This window comes from Lichenostomus cassidix, chromosome 2 (genome assembly GCF_008360975.1).
Source record: "Lichenostomus cassidix isolate B80296 chromosome 2, HeHo_3.0, whole genome shotgun sequence".
NCBI classification, from domain to species: domain Eukaryota; kingdom Metazoa; phylum Chordata; class Aves; order Passeriformes; family Meliphagidae; genus Lichenostomus; species Lichenostomus cassidix.
In genome coordinates, this window is record NC_139482.1 from 131105401 (window position 1) to 131122082 (window position 16682).

Below are 16682 nucleotides of genomic sequence, written 5' to 3' on the forward strand. Positions count from 1 at the left end.
GTGAGCTGCAGTGGCAGGAGCTGAAATGGGGCTTTCAGATGAGAGGTGGATGGAACAAAGGAGAGGGGATGGGCTTGGGAGCTCACCAGTGGTTCTAAGGCCTCAGATGCTTGGATCCTCACTCCAATCCTGGCACAGGCATTAGCAGCTCTGAGTAATGATTTGTGGTGAATCTGGTGGTGTGGATTTCAATGAACAGGCGCTCCAGCTTCCCAGCAACCTGCACAAGTCCTGCCCTTTGTTTTTGCCAGCTCAGCAGAGAGTCACACAGTGGGAGCCTGGAGAGCAAGGCTGGTATTTGTACAAGACATCATTACTGGAGGGCGCAGGTAGGGAAACAGGATGGTGAGGGATGGTCTATTCAAAGCATTTTTGCAGGGACTTAGATCTCCTCAGAATCTGCACCTGTGTCTTGCACATCACACTGCCTGTTTGAATAGCACCCTTTAGAAGCCAAAACTCTTGTGTATTAACCATCAGTATTCAAGCTGGAAGCAAATTAAAAAGTGAAGGATAACCTCATGGCAGGATAGGTATTGGCCATCCACAGGAGTTCCCAGGTCCTGGAGGGAACCCATCAGTTTACAGCACAGTTTTAACTGGCCTTGAAAAAATGTTGTATAGATCAAATATCCTAATTGTTCACGAGAATGGGGAAATACTGTGTTTACATGCTATTTACAAGATTGATGCCTATGAGAGTTAGCACCATTTGAGTATTAATTAATTGTAACATGCAGGAACTATGGGACAGATGAAGTCTGTGAGATTCATTAAGCCCTTCTCCATGTCAGTAGCAGCAGACAGAGAAAAAGAAGGACTCTGACAGCAGAATTTGATGAATCCATCGAGCAGCATAATCAATCTGCTAAGAAATGGGTGAGCAGACAATGTCATGTGGGGATGGTGTCACTGGGAAGGCGAGGGGACAGCACAGTGCCTACTGGCATGACCTGAGATGTCAGCAGTTTGCCAGGTGCTGGGGAAGCCTGTCCCTCACAGGGCAGCCTGCAGCATGATGCAGCTGCCCAACAGCCTGGTGCCTGGGGGCTTCCTACTCATTGCCCTTGGCTCAGCCACAGCCCAGGGCCTTCTGCCCAGCTTTCCCAATGCCAGGCTTTAGTGTCACAGCATTTGAAGACAAAGCCAGCTGAGGACTAGCCACAGTGCTCCTGTGGACAGGTCAGCTTCCTGGTGTGCTCCAGGTGTTTTCTGTTGGGCAGCAAAGCAAGGCTGTGTTGGAGGATTGTTCAACCACACTTCAAGCAGATTGCTATGGGATTATGTTTTCTTTTCTTTTTAAAGACAAAAGAGAAAGAAGAGTTAGAATACCCTAGCATGTGTATTGAACTTCAAAGAAAGAGATCATGGTGTGTTTCCGTAGGACCTACAGTTTTGTGCTCTGCCCATGCACTGTTTGCCAGCAGTGGGAATGGACATGTGGTGATTGACCCACCCCCAGAGCTGGGCACAGTGCTGGTAGCCCACCTGTGACACTGATTTCCAGACAAGGAAATCACACGGCACAATAAACCCTGTTTATTTTAGCAGAAGTGAAAATCAATATTTTCCAAGTGCCTCAACAGCCAGGCAGCAGTTGAGCTGAGTAGTTATTTTCAGCATTACCAGAAGGCCTCACGCTCCATTTTAGACAAAGCTGCAGCTCCCAGCAAACACCTGGGCAGATGTGTTTTGCAAAGGTCCTTAATGCAGCTCCTGCAATAAGCACAGCCAAGCTGCCCATGAGTTAGCACACTGGAGAGACAAACCAGCAGAACAGGAATAATCCAAATCTAACGCAGCACCATCTGCCACACGAGGCACTGCGGCTGTATACAAAAACCTCATTAGTACCTGATGAGAGGGAGGCTGGGCCCACAAATAATCTATTTGCAATACAGGGCGTGTGTGATGCTGTCAACATCCATGTGGCTCATGAAAAGGGGAAACTTGTCCCTGGTGGCTGCTCTGCAAAACCCACAGGAAAACCATGGGGCAGGTGTGGCACCTCCTGGGGGTGCAGAAATTCACACTTGGACATAGCCAGGGACCAGCCTGGGAAAGCCTGGTGGTGCATAACCTACAGCAGGGGAAGACAACGCCCAGCTAGGCTTAATTGCTGCCCCGCAGACCCATGTTGGTCAGGGTGAAGGCCAAAAGCAGTGGAACCATGAGGAACCAAAAGAAAATCAGCCACATTCATTTCCCTTGCCCCAGGCCAGCAGCTGCCAGGGACATGGGGCCAAGCATGCGGGCCACTGACTGTACTACACCCACTGAGCTGATCACAGTGGCACCTGCCATGGCCCCAACAGGTCCTGCCAAATCCACCTTTGTCCCTGGGGCCCAAGGTGTGGCAGGACCCAGCACCCGCTGTGCCGGTGACACTTCCAGCACCAGGAGGGGCAAGGAGTGACATGACATGGCAGAGGATGTGTCACTTTAGCTGTCTTCCCCCTTAGCTCCCTCTGCCTGGCATCCCCATGTGGACACAGTGGTGGGGGTCTGCTGTCCCCTTGGGCAAGTAGCATTTGGTGCCCAGGTGCCACTGGGGAAGGGTGGTGGCAACAAGGGTGGTGGAGCTGCTCTGGGGGCTGCAGGGAGAGGAGAGCCTCTCCCTGGCTCTCACCCTCCTCCCTTCCCTCCTGCTCACAGCTTGCCAGCAGCCAGTCCAGGGACTTGGAGGCAGGATTTGTCCCTTGGAGGTGGAAGGACAGGGCTTGGGCACTGCCAGCTGCCATGAGATGATTGTCAGGCTTGGTGGGAAAGACCTGTGCCCAGGGTCAGCTCCTGCTCCTGACTGTGGCAAAGACAAGCTTGTGATCTATGGTGGGGACTGGTGTGAGGCCTAAATTTGTTGTTAATATTATTATTTTTTTTGCTTTGTTTTTAGCTGAGCATTTATGTTTGTGTGATCTCTTCTGCTGGGCAGCTCTGGCTCCTCAAGGAGGTCTGCAAGCAGGCATGGCACAGTGAAATCCCAGCTCGGGAGGAGACAACACTGGGCAGTGGTTGGGGGGCAGGCACAGGAGGATTGGAAGGGGAGAGGATGGCAACAGAGACTTCAGAGCAGATACAATCCAGATCTATATATATAAAAAAGTAATTAAACAGAGGGAGGCAGAATTAAAAGGTCACTTCAGGGCTGCCACATGGTAGCATCTTTAAAGCTATCATGCAAGTGCAGCCTGGTGTATGAGCACAGCTCTATTACGGGTTATTGCGTTACAAGCTCCCTCATTTTCTCTTTCAGACAGTGAAGTACAAGAGTCTAAAACAGGAAGGCAGTTTCCCAAATGCAAGACCCTGTGAAGGGTGAGGGTGGAGAGGCACAGTGCTGCAGCAGCCACCTGGCCACATCACCCAGGCAAGAGGGTAATGTGCTTCCTCGGCTTTGCTCCTTGCCTCAGGGACACAGCCTGTCCCCAGGGCTTCTCCTGGGTTCTCCTGGGAGGAAGAAGCCATGGTACAGGGCCATAACTGGTTTCTTTTTTTTTATTAAGAGCTAGTCCAAAAGAAGAACTGGACTGTGCCTTCTCCTACTGCTTCTTAAATACATGGGATGTCAGCTGGCTCCCTACCCTGCCCTTGGCTTTTGCATTCTTCTCTCTCATGATCCCATTGTGGCATTGCAGCCTCTAACACCCTCTGACACCTGGCTGTGCCTTACTCACCAAATTTCCTGCTCTCATACATTTCATCTTCCTTTTCCCAGTGCAGCCTCTTGAAAAGTTACTTCTCAGTTCAGTCACCACCTTTGCTTCCCTAGATATCTTGTTAATTTTCATCTGTTTTCTTTTGCTTTATGTGTTCTCTTCCTTGTTGGTTGGTTCAATCACAGGCCTAGAGGTGGCAAGGCAGTTTTATCATGCCCATATCACTAACTGGGACCTTCCTGTGTCTGTGTGAGGGATTGTGTGGGAATTCAACCATTCCAGCTGTTTCTGTCCTTTGAAAGTCCTAAGTTTGCAGTGCCTTTTTAGAGTCTGGAGCAGTTCTTTGTTAGTGCAGTTTCTCTGCTTCTCAGCTTCCTCTGTTTTGAAGCTAGATGGTTTCAAGAATTATAGCTGGAAAGCACTGGAGCAGGCAGGCACTATACTTTGCCTCTCTTCACAATTACAGTGCTTGCACACTTAGAATGATTTAGTTCATTTAGCATTTTAAATTCCACACAGTTTCAGGAGCACAGGGGGATACATTAGCCTGAATTATTTCCTGCCAAACAATTCTGCTGTGAAGACTGCCAAGGCTGCTCGAGGTGTGCTGGGGGCAGAAAGCTCGCTCCACTGCAGCTCCAGGATCCACATCTTCAGCCCTGGAGAAGGAGTTTCTATGGAGACATTTGCAGTAAACAAATGTATGGCTTCCCCAGCATGTGCAGGCACTGCAGCCCCAGCCCTGCAAGCTCTTGGGCTGTATTTTTTGGCAGGGGCTGATACCTATGAACCCCACCCAGCCTGTGCCCCCTGCCAGTCCAAGGCCCTGCTGCAGGGAAGATGGCAGGTAGGAGCAGTAATTCCCAATATTTTAGCTAGGGGACGAATTTTAGGGGTCCCAGCATGATATCATGCTCTCCTGACAGAGCAAGCAAAATTCCCTTTAAATGTTTGTGTACATAAAGCCAGGGAGAGCCACAAAATCCTACACAAAAGCAGAGCCGTGTTTTTATGCCTCTTCCCAGGGTGACTCAGGCCTTGTACCCTCCTCCTGCATCTCCCCATACTGCAGTGCCCATGGCTGGAGACCTGCAGCCCACTTGACATTGCTGAGAATCCCTGGGCTCCCATCCTCATGTCTGCAGGGAATTAAAGTCCCTCCTGTCAGTCTTTACTTCTTTCTTGAGATGTCTCAGCAAACCAGAAAGTGAGTGAATGATGCCTCAGTTACCTTCTGCTGGTTTTACAGTTATTTTCCCCACTCCCTTGTGATGCTGCAGCTGAACTTTCCTGGTTCATTCGTGATGGGCAGTTTCTGTACGAGTAAAATGTCTGTGGCTTTTTCTCACAGAAGTACACATGATAGCTCCAGTGTCCCAGCCAATATTGCTTGTGTAATAACCAGAAACTGTGCTATAGCTTCATTATTTTTCCTGTTAAGGCTTCTCTTGCTGCTCCAGCTCTGCTCTACATCCCTTCCTGGACAGCAGCGATACATCATCCTGGGCTGCACAAAGGCTGCTGCTTCTCTGGGAAGTACTCTCTGTCACCCAAGTCTAAAGCTGAGGCCTGAATAAATAAAATATGCTAAACATTTTTCCATTATTAGGCTAAAGAGGAAATGCAGCCACTGGTAACTCTGATCTCAGAAGACCAGCACAACACAAAGCACACACTCACCAGCTGAGTGTGCACCCTTGTTTTTATCATGGCATCCAACAGAGCAATTGCTAATGGACCTGAACAGAATTTGACCCATATTGATTTCTAGATTCTGAGCTGAGGTGGCTTAGGAGCTGCCATAGGTGTGGCTCTCCAACAGTACCATCCTCTCAAATCTCAATGTGAAACAGAGATAGAAGAGGCCCTCAGGATGTTTATAACACCTAACTGCTGGAGACAGGGAAGTCAGACCGAGTCAGCTGAGTCTCTGGCCTTATTTCAGCCTTGGCTTGTGCTTTATGGGAGGACAAGGGAGCAGGCAAGTGGCCATGGGGTGCTGGAGATGTCTCAGGCAACAGCAGACATGCCCCATGCTGTACAGACCAGAGTGTGCTTTGCCAGCAGTGCCATTGCTGGTTAATAGCTGGTGCAGCTCCAGCCCAGCAGTGGCTGCCACAGCTCAGTCTGCCCGGGAGCAGGGGTACCCTCAGTGCTGCCTCACCATGGGCACTCACACAGAGGGGCTGCACAAAACGGAGGCCACATCACATTGAAATGCCCTTATTCCTGCTCAGCTGTAAGAAAAGGTTATTTGAGCACTTAATGGAAACACCACGTGCTCAAGAACCAGGGTGATTGCACGGTGTTAGACACACATCCCCGCCTGTCTCTAGCTAAGACCCAGGACTTGACCTCTGTGGCACCTGGTGGGATTGTCAGCCAGGCCATGGACCTTTAGGGTCCCTCATGTTTTGGGATTGCAGCAGGGCTATGGCTTGACATCTCAGTATGACCCTCAACCCCTCTCACCCACCCACTACGTGCGGGTGATGGGTGAGTGGCCTCCACATGTCACTGCCCAGCCCAGGCAGAGGCTGCTGCTGCTGCAGGTGAGCGCCCCACTTTCAGCCAAAGGAGTTAATGAGGGTGCTCTGCTCCTGCTTGCTTTTCTAGTTCCCTTCCTTTGAGAGTTAATACATATCTTGCTCTATTTTTTGCACAATAACAACAGCGCAGCTCAGGGGAGATTTGCACGAGGAAAAAAAGACTATGTCAGCCAACTGTGGCTTGTTTTATTCACCTGAAAATGGCTGGAAATTGGTGGAGTGCTTGGACAGTTGCCTCCTGGGTGCGCCCTGCTCCTGTCAGCACATGGGCTCTGCTGCAGGCAGCTGCCCTGACCCCGAGTGACCAACCTCACCTTCTTATGTAAAGGCACTTACTGAATATGGGTTATAAAACTCAGCTTATCGGTTTCCAAGAGACACAGCTGTCCCTGCACCATGGCCTGCATATCACTCAGTGGTCTTGTGGGGAGGAAGCATCTTCTGATCAGAGATGTTGCCATAGCCAGCAAGGGGGGTGGTGACACCTGACAGGTAAGTCAGTCTGGAGGAGTCCCTGTTTCCTAGCCTTGTGCCTTGCTGGCAGAGATATTCTTGGGAGCTGTTTGCAAGAGGTCATGGCAATAGCCTAAGTCAAGTTACCTCTGCTCTCATGGGACCACTGCATACACCCTTGCTTTCTTTAAACTAATTCCTGCTACGAGAAGCCAGTGGCAAAACAAATTCGTACAGGCCTTGATATTGGTGAACCCCGGCTATGCTATACAAACAGTTGCAGTGAGTGAGGTTAAGAACTGCTACTGTAGATCAAAGCTAGATATACAGGCCTTTTTAAACTGGAGACCTTTGGCAATATGAAAATACTCTTGTTAGAATAATATATATTAGGTATGGTGGGTAAAGAGATGGGAGAGTGAAGTGAGCAGGTATTTGCTCTGCAGAAATACAGTGATTGAGGAGAGACCCTGTGATAAACCGCATGAGTCAGAGCAGTGAGCATCTCTGTAGCACTTGGGGTGGGAGCTCAGCTCTAGCAAACGTGGGTTATTTGGGTTCTGCTGCTGTTATCAGCTTGGCAGCCTTCAGAAGTGATGCCCGAGCTGTCAAACACAGTGCAGAAGTGTTTTCAGCTTGTCTGAGGGCAGAATGCAAAGAGAACGGAGCTGCCTTTCTGGAGCTTGCCACTGGTCACTGCCTGGCATCAACGTGGGCTCATGCTGCCTCTCTACAGTGATCTGGGGGGCTTTTGGGCTGGAGCCACTGTGCTCTGAGTAACCCAGGGGCTCAGCTAGCTGAGGGAATGGCTGGATCACAGCCCATTCCCTGGCTGCAGAGGTGAGAGATGCTCTGCCTCTGCCTCAGCACCTGTTTATGCAGCAGCCCAGTGCTGCTCTCCTTACCTGCTAATCAGAGCCTGTGACTACAGTGAGCCAAAGTCAATGCTGCCCTTTTGCCTGAAGCCAGGTTTCCTTCTCCAGGTTTAAGGGAGTGTGTGCTAAACTGCTGCTGTCCCACTTTCCCCAGGAATATGTTTACCAAGGAAAGATATACAGCACATTCCCCTGAGCTTGGCTTTGTGTTCTACAGGCCAGCAACAGACCCAAGACTGTCCGTAGGAGCTGCCAGCAGGATGGGACCTCATGCCAACACCTCCTGGCCCTATTAAGCCAGAGGAGCTGCTCTGTGGGGAACTGGTCATGCAGGAGGATGAGCCCCAGCCACAGGCAGAGCCCCAGACTGAAGATGATACAATTACAGGAGGGACTGATAAATGGAAACTACAGGAAACAGAGCTGGCAGTGTCTTGGAATACCTTACCCCTTATCAGGCTGCTGCAAGGCAGGATTGACACTGACTGTGTCACTTTGGACAAATCTAGCTGACCACTGCTGGCTTTTTCTTGGTTTTTTGGTAGCTATTCATATAGCACTATGTATTACTGGTTGCTCTGCCAGTACCACACCAGGTTCACCATGACCAAGGAATATTGAAGGAAAGTGGATTTCAGTGGGTTTTTGTTCTTTCTGCATGAAGAGGAGCATCTGTGGTGAGGTTTCTCCATCAGGGCAGGGAGACTGGCATCCTGGGGTCCTGACCTGATGCTCCAGCACAAGAGCTCCACAAGCTCCAGTGCATGCCACCATGTGAAAGCTCTCCCAGGAAGGCAAAGGATAAAGGGATACTTTCACCCTCGTCTTCTTAACTGCCTTGATTCTGAAATGTGTATGTAGCTTAAGCTCTGTTTGCAGCATCCAGTCCATCATGATGTGAATTGTAGCACTCAGCAGAGGTTTTGCCACAAACCAGGAATGTTTTAATCATAATCCTATTTGACGCTGATGCCCCAAACCCCACCGCATTCCAGCACACCACAAAGTTCAGGAACCCCAGCTCCACACAAATATCAGGAATACTGTGGGATGCCAGCCATAGGGGGTGTGTTCTTCTGAGATGCTGGCATGTGCCACGGGTGCTGGGTCACAGAGCTGTGTTTTTGTGCACCCCAAGTTAGAGGCATGTGAAATGAGCTCTGAGGCAGAAGGAGGATGTGAAAGGAGAAAAGGGCAGGAGGGAAAGTCCTGCCTTAATGCAGACTCTGGTTGGCAGCACACTGGCTGGGTGGTTGGTTTGCCTTGTGGATTTGGCTCTGTGCTTCAGCTATGTAGGTGAGGTCCTTCATGGTTTTCAGAAAGAAGGAGAGATTTGGGTATGCCCCAATTAAGGGAAATTCCTGAGCATCAGAGGCAGAGAGGGAAAGGAAGAAAGATAGTATAGTACTGGAGAGGTCTGGGGCAGCTTGGAAAGGATCCTTGGCCCAGTAGCTTTGTGAGGAAGAGTAGAGAGAAAAACTTAAGCAGTTATGGGGATTAAGACAAGTTTTCTTAAGGGAGTGGGGCCACAAGGGTTTTCTCAACAGAGGAGTGAGCTGGGAAGAAAAAGGATTTTAAAAGGATGCCAGTAGACCAGCGAGTGCAATGCCATTGACTGCATCATGGTAACATTCAGAGAATTTGGGCAAATCCTAAAGTTGTAATGGTCAAGAAAGAAACCCTCTATTTATTTAGCTTTGATTAGTAGGAAAGAGCATAAAGGTCTTGTGTCACCCTGATGATTAATTTTCTGAGAGTCTAATACATGCAGCATTCCTAAAATCGAACATTAAACAAGGAACAAATTAGCTGATCCAACTGGTGAATCAGTCATGAGCACAGCATCCCTCTACTCCCCTTCACTGTGCAGGGAGCACAACCTCCACCCCTTCTGAAGCACAGCAAGCAGCCAGCTCCCACAGGAGATCTCAGATGACCACAGGGAGCAGTGCAGCCCGTAGAAGCCCTTGGAGAGAGTGTTGCTTCCCCTGCACCTTTGGCTAGGTAAAAGAACAGAGTTATAATGAGAGGGGTGTCAAGCCATAATTTTTGAACTGTTACTATCTCCCAAAGGATGTCAAAACTCTCCTTTTGGTTTGGAAGGACCTGCTGGTCTATCCACCTCTCCTGCCCAGCCTTGTGTGTTCAGTGAGAGGAGCATGTCATTAGTCTGGAGGCATCCACCAGCTCCATGTTCAAGCTCTCTGCCATGCACGAGCAGTGGCTGTTGCTGGGTGAGTGATGGTGTCACAGAATACGTGGTTTCTGAGCTGTGCCTGGCCAGACTGTGCTGGCCCTGGCTCACCCCAAAAGCACCGTGTCACACAGGCCACACCTTGTTTATAGCCCCCAGTATGGTCAGCTGGATTTACACCTCTGACCCTTGGGTGCAGAAAACCTGGCAGCATCCATCTAGGTCCCGAAGTGTGGAAGTAGGCACTAGCCCTTGGTCCCAGCATTAGCATTTTGGCACTGGTCTGACAGTGACCAGGACACTTGTTTGCTGTCTCTAACTGCCAGACAGAGCATCTAAGCTTCATAAGGCAAAGGCAGTGGGGCTGCTAAATGGAAATTATGAACCGAGTCATAACTTCAAATACCCAAATAAAACCTAAAGTATAATTTTTAAGCATCTGACAACTCTCTATGAGCTTCTGGTTTGACTTTTCAAACACTCCAGCAGTTTGTCACACCTTATTGGCAAGTCTGCTTTTTCTGCCTTGGAGTGAAATGCAAGGAGCTCATCACAAACTAACACCAGTCCTTTACTGGGAAAAAAAGTCTGACACGCAGCTCCTGAGGATCAGCTGCTAAGCCCTGCTGGAGGAGAAACCAGTGATCTTCTGGTCATGCCCTTCCTGATTTTTATATAGTAACATGAAAACTAGCAAATGGGGTGTTCAGCTTAGGGAAGCTCCCCTGGTTGAAATCTCCCATGGGCATAAAACCTAGCTTAGGTACCATCCATCACGTAAGCTGGCAGGAGCTCTGCTGCTGAGCCAGTGAGCAGGGCAGGGAGGAGCACCAGCATCTATGGAGGGCTTGTGCCTTCCCCTGTTGATGGACCTGCAACTGAGGGTATCCTGGGGGAAAAGAAGGAAAGCAGTAAATTCAACTTGAAAGAACATTAACCCCTGATAGTTTCACCACTTCAAATTTATATCAGGTTCTAATGAAGCAGTGATGGAAGAACGGGGTTGTCTCTCTCTTTGAGCTAGATGACATGTGTCCTTGTGGGGGGGATTGCATCTCCTCTTGCCATGGGAGCACAGGGAGAATGCCTGGCCCTGCGTTGCAGGGATGGATGCCTGCGGGGCTGCCGTTAGAGACAGTATCACAGTAACTGGTTTCCAGAGGCTGAATTTAGGTTTGTGTAGGTGGTATTTCCCAGCTGTGGGTGTCTGGCTGGCGTTGCTGCCTTCCCACAGGGTTTCGTATGTGGAATTAACCCCTCCACCGCCAAACGACAAACTCAGCAAGCCCTCTGGTGCTGGTTGGGGCCACTGCACAGAGCGTGCCCAGTCCATGGTCCTGGCACCCTCTCCTGCCATGGGCGCCCAGGTTCACTAGGGCTTGTTCACAGCAGAGGGCTCCTGAGCTCCACGTGCTTGTGAAGGGACATACCCAGGGAGGGCCAAGACCTGCTCCCAGCTCAGTAGCACCCCATTTCCTTCAGCTCCCCACTCATGTCAGTCTGTAGTCATTCAACCTGACCCCATTTCCTCGCTCTCCTCTAGGTCAGTCAGCCCCTATACTCACTTATGGCCCCAGATTTCCCTGCTGGTTTGTCCCCTCTCTGCTTTCTCTGCCATTCCCCATGTCCTGCCAGGCAGCCTCAGGCATCCCAAACCTCAGGGCTGCATGGCCTGACACCATTTCACGTGCCCAGCAACAGGCAGCCCTGGCTTAGGGATGGCCTGAGCACACTTTGGTCATCAGTGGCTGGTTGGTGCCACCTGTCCTGGGTTTCAGCCTGCCACTGGGATTGCAGAGCTGCAATATCCTCTGCTTCTGCTCAACAGCAGCTTGCCTAGCTTTGGAGAAGCTTCAGCCAGACAGCTGAGTAGGATTTAAAAAGTCTTAAAAAAAACTTTAGCAAGATAAATACTTTTTAAAATTACTTGTATTTTTATAATAAAGTTTATCTGCTTATTCATAAAACCCAGGAGCTTGGATCATGCTCTAAAGCCATTAAGACTTCAGGAGCAATACTGCTCTCATGCACATTGACTTTATAGAAGTCAAGCCTCTTCTAAACCAGTTGTCAAAATCTATATAAGACTGAAGTTCCTTGAGGAGACATCTTCTCCCATCCTGAGCCCTACCTAGGGTATGAAGCTGTGCCTTTCAGGGATGTGTCTTCTCCAGTTGACCAAAGGAAGATCTTGACCCAGGCACTTTGTTTTTCAGCCACTGAAGAAGAAAGCTTTCAAATGGTAGGATGAAAACTAGTGCACGCAATGATTGTCGCTGTTGAGCAGCTAGCAGAGTAATGAAGGCACCAGTTCTCAGTGGCAAGAAGGAATGACCTTTATTGTTTTGATTTCATCATATATATAGAGTATTCAAAAGTCACCCAGATTGGTCGGTCAGAAGCCTTCCCCCAGGCCTGATTGGCTAGGCCTGCACCATCCAAGTTCTGGGACACTGTTCCAATGACATCCAAACTTTATCTTTATTTACAAAACACAAGAAAATTCTCATGGGAAAAACCTGTGCTAGCCACAAATGATTACACATTTTTTTGTTTCCTAGTGGTTCTTTTTATGTGTTATAAAGAATTTATGATGTTACATATTCATGCCTAACCAGCAGGGCTATTATTTTTCATCCCATGTCATGTGGGGCAGTCAACACCCCTGTCCTGCTGTCCTCCCTCATGCTTTTGGGTCTCAACAACAGGCTTGCCTGGCTGTGGAAACCCCAGTCCATCCACAAGGTGCAACAGCTGCAGGCATTCCAGTAAGCTGGCCTTGGGCATGTGTCCCAGCAATGACCATGTGTGGGGGCAAGCTGGGGAAGAAATGCAGCTGCACAGGGGTCTGCTCAGCTGCTCTGCTGAAGGGGTGCCCAGGTGCAAGGTTATCATCCTGCCTTTGGATGGTGAAGCATCCAAACATGCTTCTTCTAATATGTTTTGTTGCAATAATCATATCTCAGTAGAAATTACATGCCCAAAACTAAGGAAATGGCTTACCCTGATTAGCAGGTCTTCATTGGTTACTGAGTCTTAATTTTATGATTGGAAGTGAAAAGCTGGCTCTCCCTCCCTGGCTACCTTCAGCACTGATGCAGGAGTTTTCTGGTTTTGCTCTGGAGACATGAAAAATATCAGGTACAATATGAATACAAAAGTCATCCAGAGAAACAGCCCAATAACAAATAGGGAAGCATTGCTTTGGCAAAAGCTAGGCAGGAATATTATGAATTAAATCTAACTATAACAATCACTATTGAATTTCTGGAAAGATGGTAGAAGTGCTGTATTATTAAACTGTGCAAAATTTGAGGTAATTTGTTCCTTGAATTTGCTTTGTTTCTCTTGTATTAATGTCTGTCTAGAATTCCTCTTGCAAGAAAAAGAAACGACCTGCAAACAACGGTAATCAGAAAATCCAACTCAAATTAACATTAAACCCTCTGAGACAGATGAAGCCATGAAGGCTGGCTCTGGCTCTGGCTGCTCATGGGCAGCAGGTGCCCTGTGCCACCAACTGGAGGCACCCACCCAGTGCATCCTGCCCTCGCTGCAGCCACAGGGTTTGGAGCTGCTCACGTAGGATTGCAGCTCTTGTCTCCATGGATCCATTTCCAACCAGCTTAATTAGACGAAATGCCGAATTAGAGATGCCTTTTTGACCAGGACAAAGCTAAGGGAAACAAGGAGGCTCTGGATGTCCACCACGAGCTACCCCGGGCTTGAAGCCGGCAGCTTGGCGGGTTGCAGTGCTGGGACACAGGACACAGTGCTGGTGACTCGGCCTCACATCAGTAGATGTTGGCTGTACACGAATGAGCTGCTCGGCAGCTAGGAGAAATAGCTTTTGCAGATCACGATTAATTCTCCCAGGCATGTGAGCACTGGATGGAACAATTACAGCTGTGGACAGTTTTATCCTCTTTGCCAAGAGCAGAAAATGGAAGGGCAGCAGAAGAGACAATATTATATCCCCAATCTCCTTATTTAACAGTGGAACAAAATGTACTTTTATGCCCATGCAGTTTGCAGCAACAAACTGAGAGGCTTTCTTCCTCTTACCCCAGGGTGCTTTCATTTGTTCTGCCAGCCCATTCCCTGTCAGTCAAAGGGTATACATTATTAATGTATGGACTAAAATGCTGTTCTCACTCATCCCTCTGCTCTCAGGGATGTAAGCACCTCTCATGTAAGCACCACTTACATGAAGAGGACAAGCAGGATTTAGCCCCAAGATTTTAATCGTGTCACTCCGATGAATTGGTTTAACACAGATTTAAATGGGAAGCTTTTTGTTTTGATTTTTTTGGGTGTTTTAATTACTGAAAGGGTTATTGTTTGGCTAATTTAAATCACCATGGAAGGAAATACCCTGGTAGCTGCTTGAAGAATTACTCCTGCAGATTTCTGAAACGGCGAGAGATTAAGACTGAAAACACAGCTTTATAAATTGTCATTCTAAACAGCCAGGATTTATTTTTTTTAAGGGAAAATGTACATGCAGGTGGAGATGGCACCTACAAAGGCAATGAGGTATTTTTGAGCTAATCCTACAGCTGAAATTGGATCAGCACCCAAAGCATGTTTTTGTCAATTCACAGGCCTATATGAAGACATACATGAATTGTATTTATGCAGAGCCACAGTCAAGTTGAGCAAATCCAGAACCTGGCTGCTTGTACCCAGAAAGTAATGATGCTTTGGAAAATACAGGATACAGCAGAACACAAATGCAAGCAGCACTTTGGATAATACTTTGGACTAAGGCACATTAATGATCCTGAGAGGATGTAAAAGGTAAAAGTAACGGCAGCAAAACAAAAACCAGTTCTTGCCTTGATGTCCAAAATGCAAGGGCTGGACTCAGCAAGTCCTGCTCCTATGAGCTGTTCAGCACTTGAGCTGTGTAGGTGCGATGGATCCCTCACGTGATTTTATACTGCGCACTCTCACTTGTGCACTGTGCTGAGGAGGAGGGCAGGTGGGCTGGGAATTTATTTCCTCTCATACAAGACAAGTCCCTTCAGACAGAAGGACACTAAATGAAAAATAAACGAGATGATGAAACACTAGAAAGAGGAAGAAGTAAGCAGGCTAGGCAGGAGATGCTGGAAATTCAGCAAAGCCGATCTGCAAGGTGTTGTCAGTTCAGGGTTCACTGGGGGTAAAACCAGAGTGGTAAGCCTTGACCTGGGAACCAATTACGTTAAATACATAGTGTGAAACACACCCAAGGTTTTTAAGGAGCTGTCTGGTTTCTCACTTCAGAACAGGGGCTGCTTAGGTTCATGATAGTTTTAAGTATAGGGAGAGCAGGTTTGGGCTGCTCCCAAACCCTCCTCTCTGGGTTAACTCTTTACTAGCTGCACATTCACATTGCAGTAAAAAACCTGCTCAGTACAGCACTGCTGTACTGATGACTGCATGGCAAGCAGTGAACAGAGGGCATTGTGTGGGGGTGGCTGTGGATGTGCAGCCCTGCTCCCTGCCCCATTTGGTCCCAAGTCTTGCCCTTATGTCTCTGACTTGCCAGTTTCCTGTCACTAAATAAGATCACGTGTGATGAAGGGCTGAAAAAGAGGAGGCAGCATGGCAGAGGGAAATGTGGTCTTAAAAAGATACATGAATGTGAATGCTAAGGGCCAAGGCAGTAAATCAGAATTAAAAAATATATAGCCTGGAAAGCGAAGACCTTGTGGAGCAAACGATTAATTCAGTGAAGAAGGAGCAAGGGAGTCCCTCCGCTGCTCATGAACTGTTTATCCAGTGAGGAACACAGAGAGGTGGAGAGTTGTTTCAGCATCTGTCAGCTGCCATAACTTCTGTACCTGTTCTGCAGGGGAAGGACTTGTCAATGTGACCTGAGAAACAGGATGGTGTGGCTGTCACCAGCGTGCACTTGGGAAGTGCCAAACAGCCCTGGCCATGGAGCTGGAGACAACCGTGCTAGGTGCTATTTGAGTCCCCACTGGTGGATGCTGCAAAGGCAGCTGGGAAGATGCTGAAAAATAGGAGAGAGACTGGGAGGATAACAGGAACAGCCTGACAGCTGCTACCAGCTTCTGGGATGCTTCCTGGCAAAGCATGGTTTTGAAGGAAGGAAGTGAGGTCAAGAGTGAGGAGAGGAGAATAAGGGAAACAACAGATGAGGACAATGATCTTTTGGGCAGCTCTCTGCAGCTACACTCTCCAAGAGTGTGTAAATGAGCAGGGCCAGGCAGCCTATGTGAAGGCTGTACATTAGATGCTGCACAGAGGTGATGTCAAGGACCTGGCAAAAAGCTTTGACTAAGGAAGGCAGAAGAATCAGCAAGACTTCTAACTCATACAAAGGGATCTAGATGGAGACCCAAACCAAGGGCTCATGGGCAATCCAAAGGGACATGATAGCTGTAGCAATGCAAAAAAGATTAAGGAGTAGAAGAGTTGTGGCCAAGAGGTTAAGAGTTTTTTTTCCAGGGGTATAGGGCTACAGCTTTGGGTTAGGCATTCAGTTGGAAATGTCAGATAGAGTGGCTGTGATTTATTCCACAGTAAAGAGGAAGACTGGGGAGACATTGGGAGTAAAAATGGTAGCTCACTCATGTTTTTGGAAAGCTAGCTTGAAATGGGGATAGGGAAAAGACTGCCGTAAGAATGGAGAAACTAGAAAATGGCGGGGGTTGGAAGCCAAAAAAGGTTTATAAATAATGTTGGTTTTGATAGGTATTCCTAAATTAAAAGAAGGTATTCCTAAATTAAAAGGACAATCCACAGATTGGGATTCACCTCTTAAAATAGGTGGTGTTTACTATAGCTTAGGAAAAACAAGAGATGCCTTTCTCAAAAAATAAGCAAAGCGTCCTGAAATCTTAAATCTTGTAACTAAGAAATTGACCCAAGGGTGACCACCGGGATTATTTGTTTAATGTCTCCGCACACCAATTTGCCTGAAGAGTGGCTTGAGACAGAC

General features: G+C 48.2%; 1 long non-coding RNA gene across 1 annotated transcript in view; it reads right to left on the reverse strand.

The window, feature by feature from the left end:
* LOC146442300 (uncharacterized) overlaps window positions 1-13893 on the reverse strand; it is a 45947-nt gene extending 32054 nt beyond the window's left edge. Inside the window, exons 1-2 of the long non-coding RNA XR_014850219.1 lie at window positions 12731-13893; window positions 11859-11959 (exon numbers count right to left, since the gene is read on the reverse strand). This is a non-coding gene — a long non-coding RNA (uncharacterized LOC146442300). The remainder of the gene's footprint in view (window positions 1-11858; window positions 11960-12730) is intronic.
* Between the last annotated feature and the right edge of the window lie 2789 nt (window positions 13894-16682).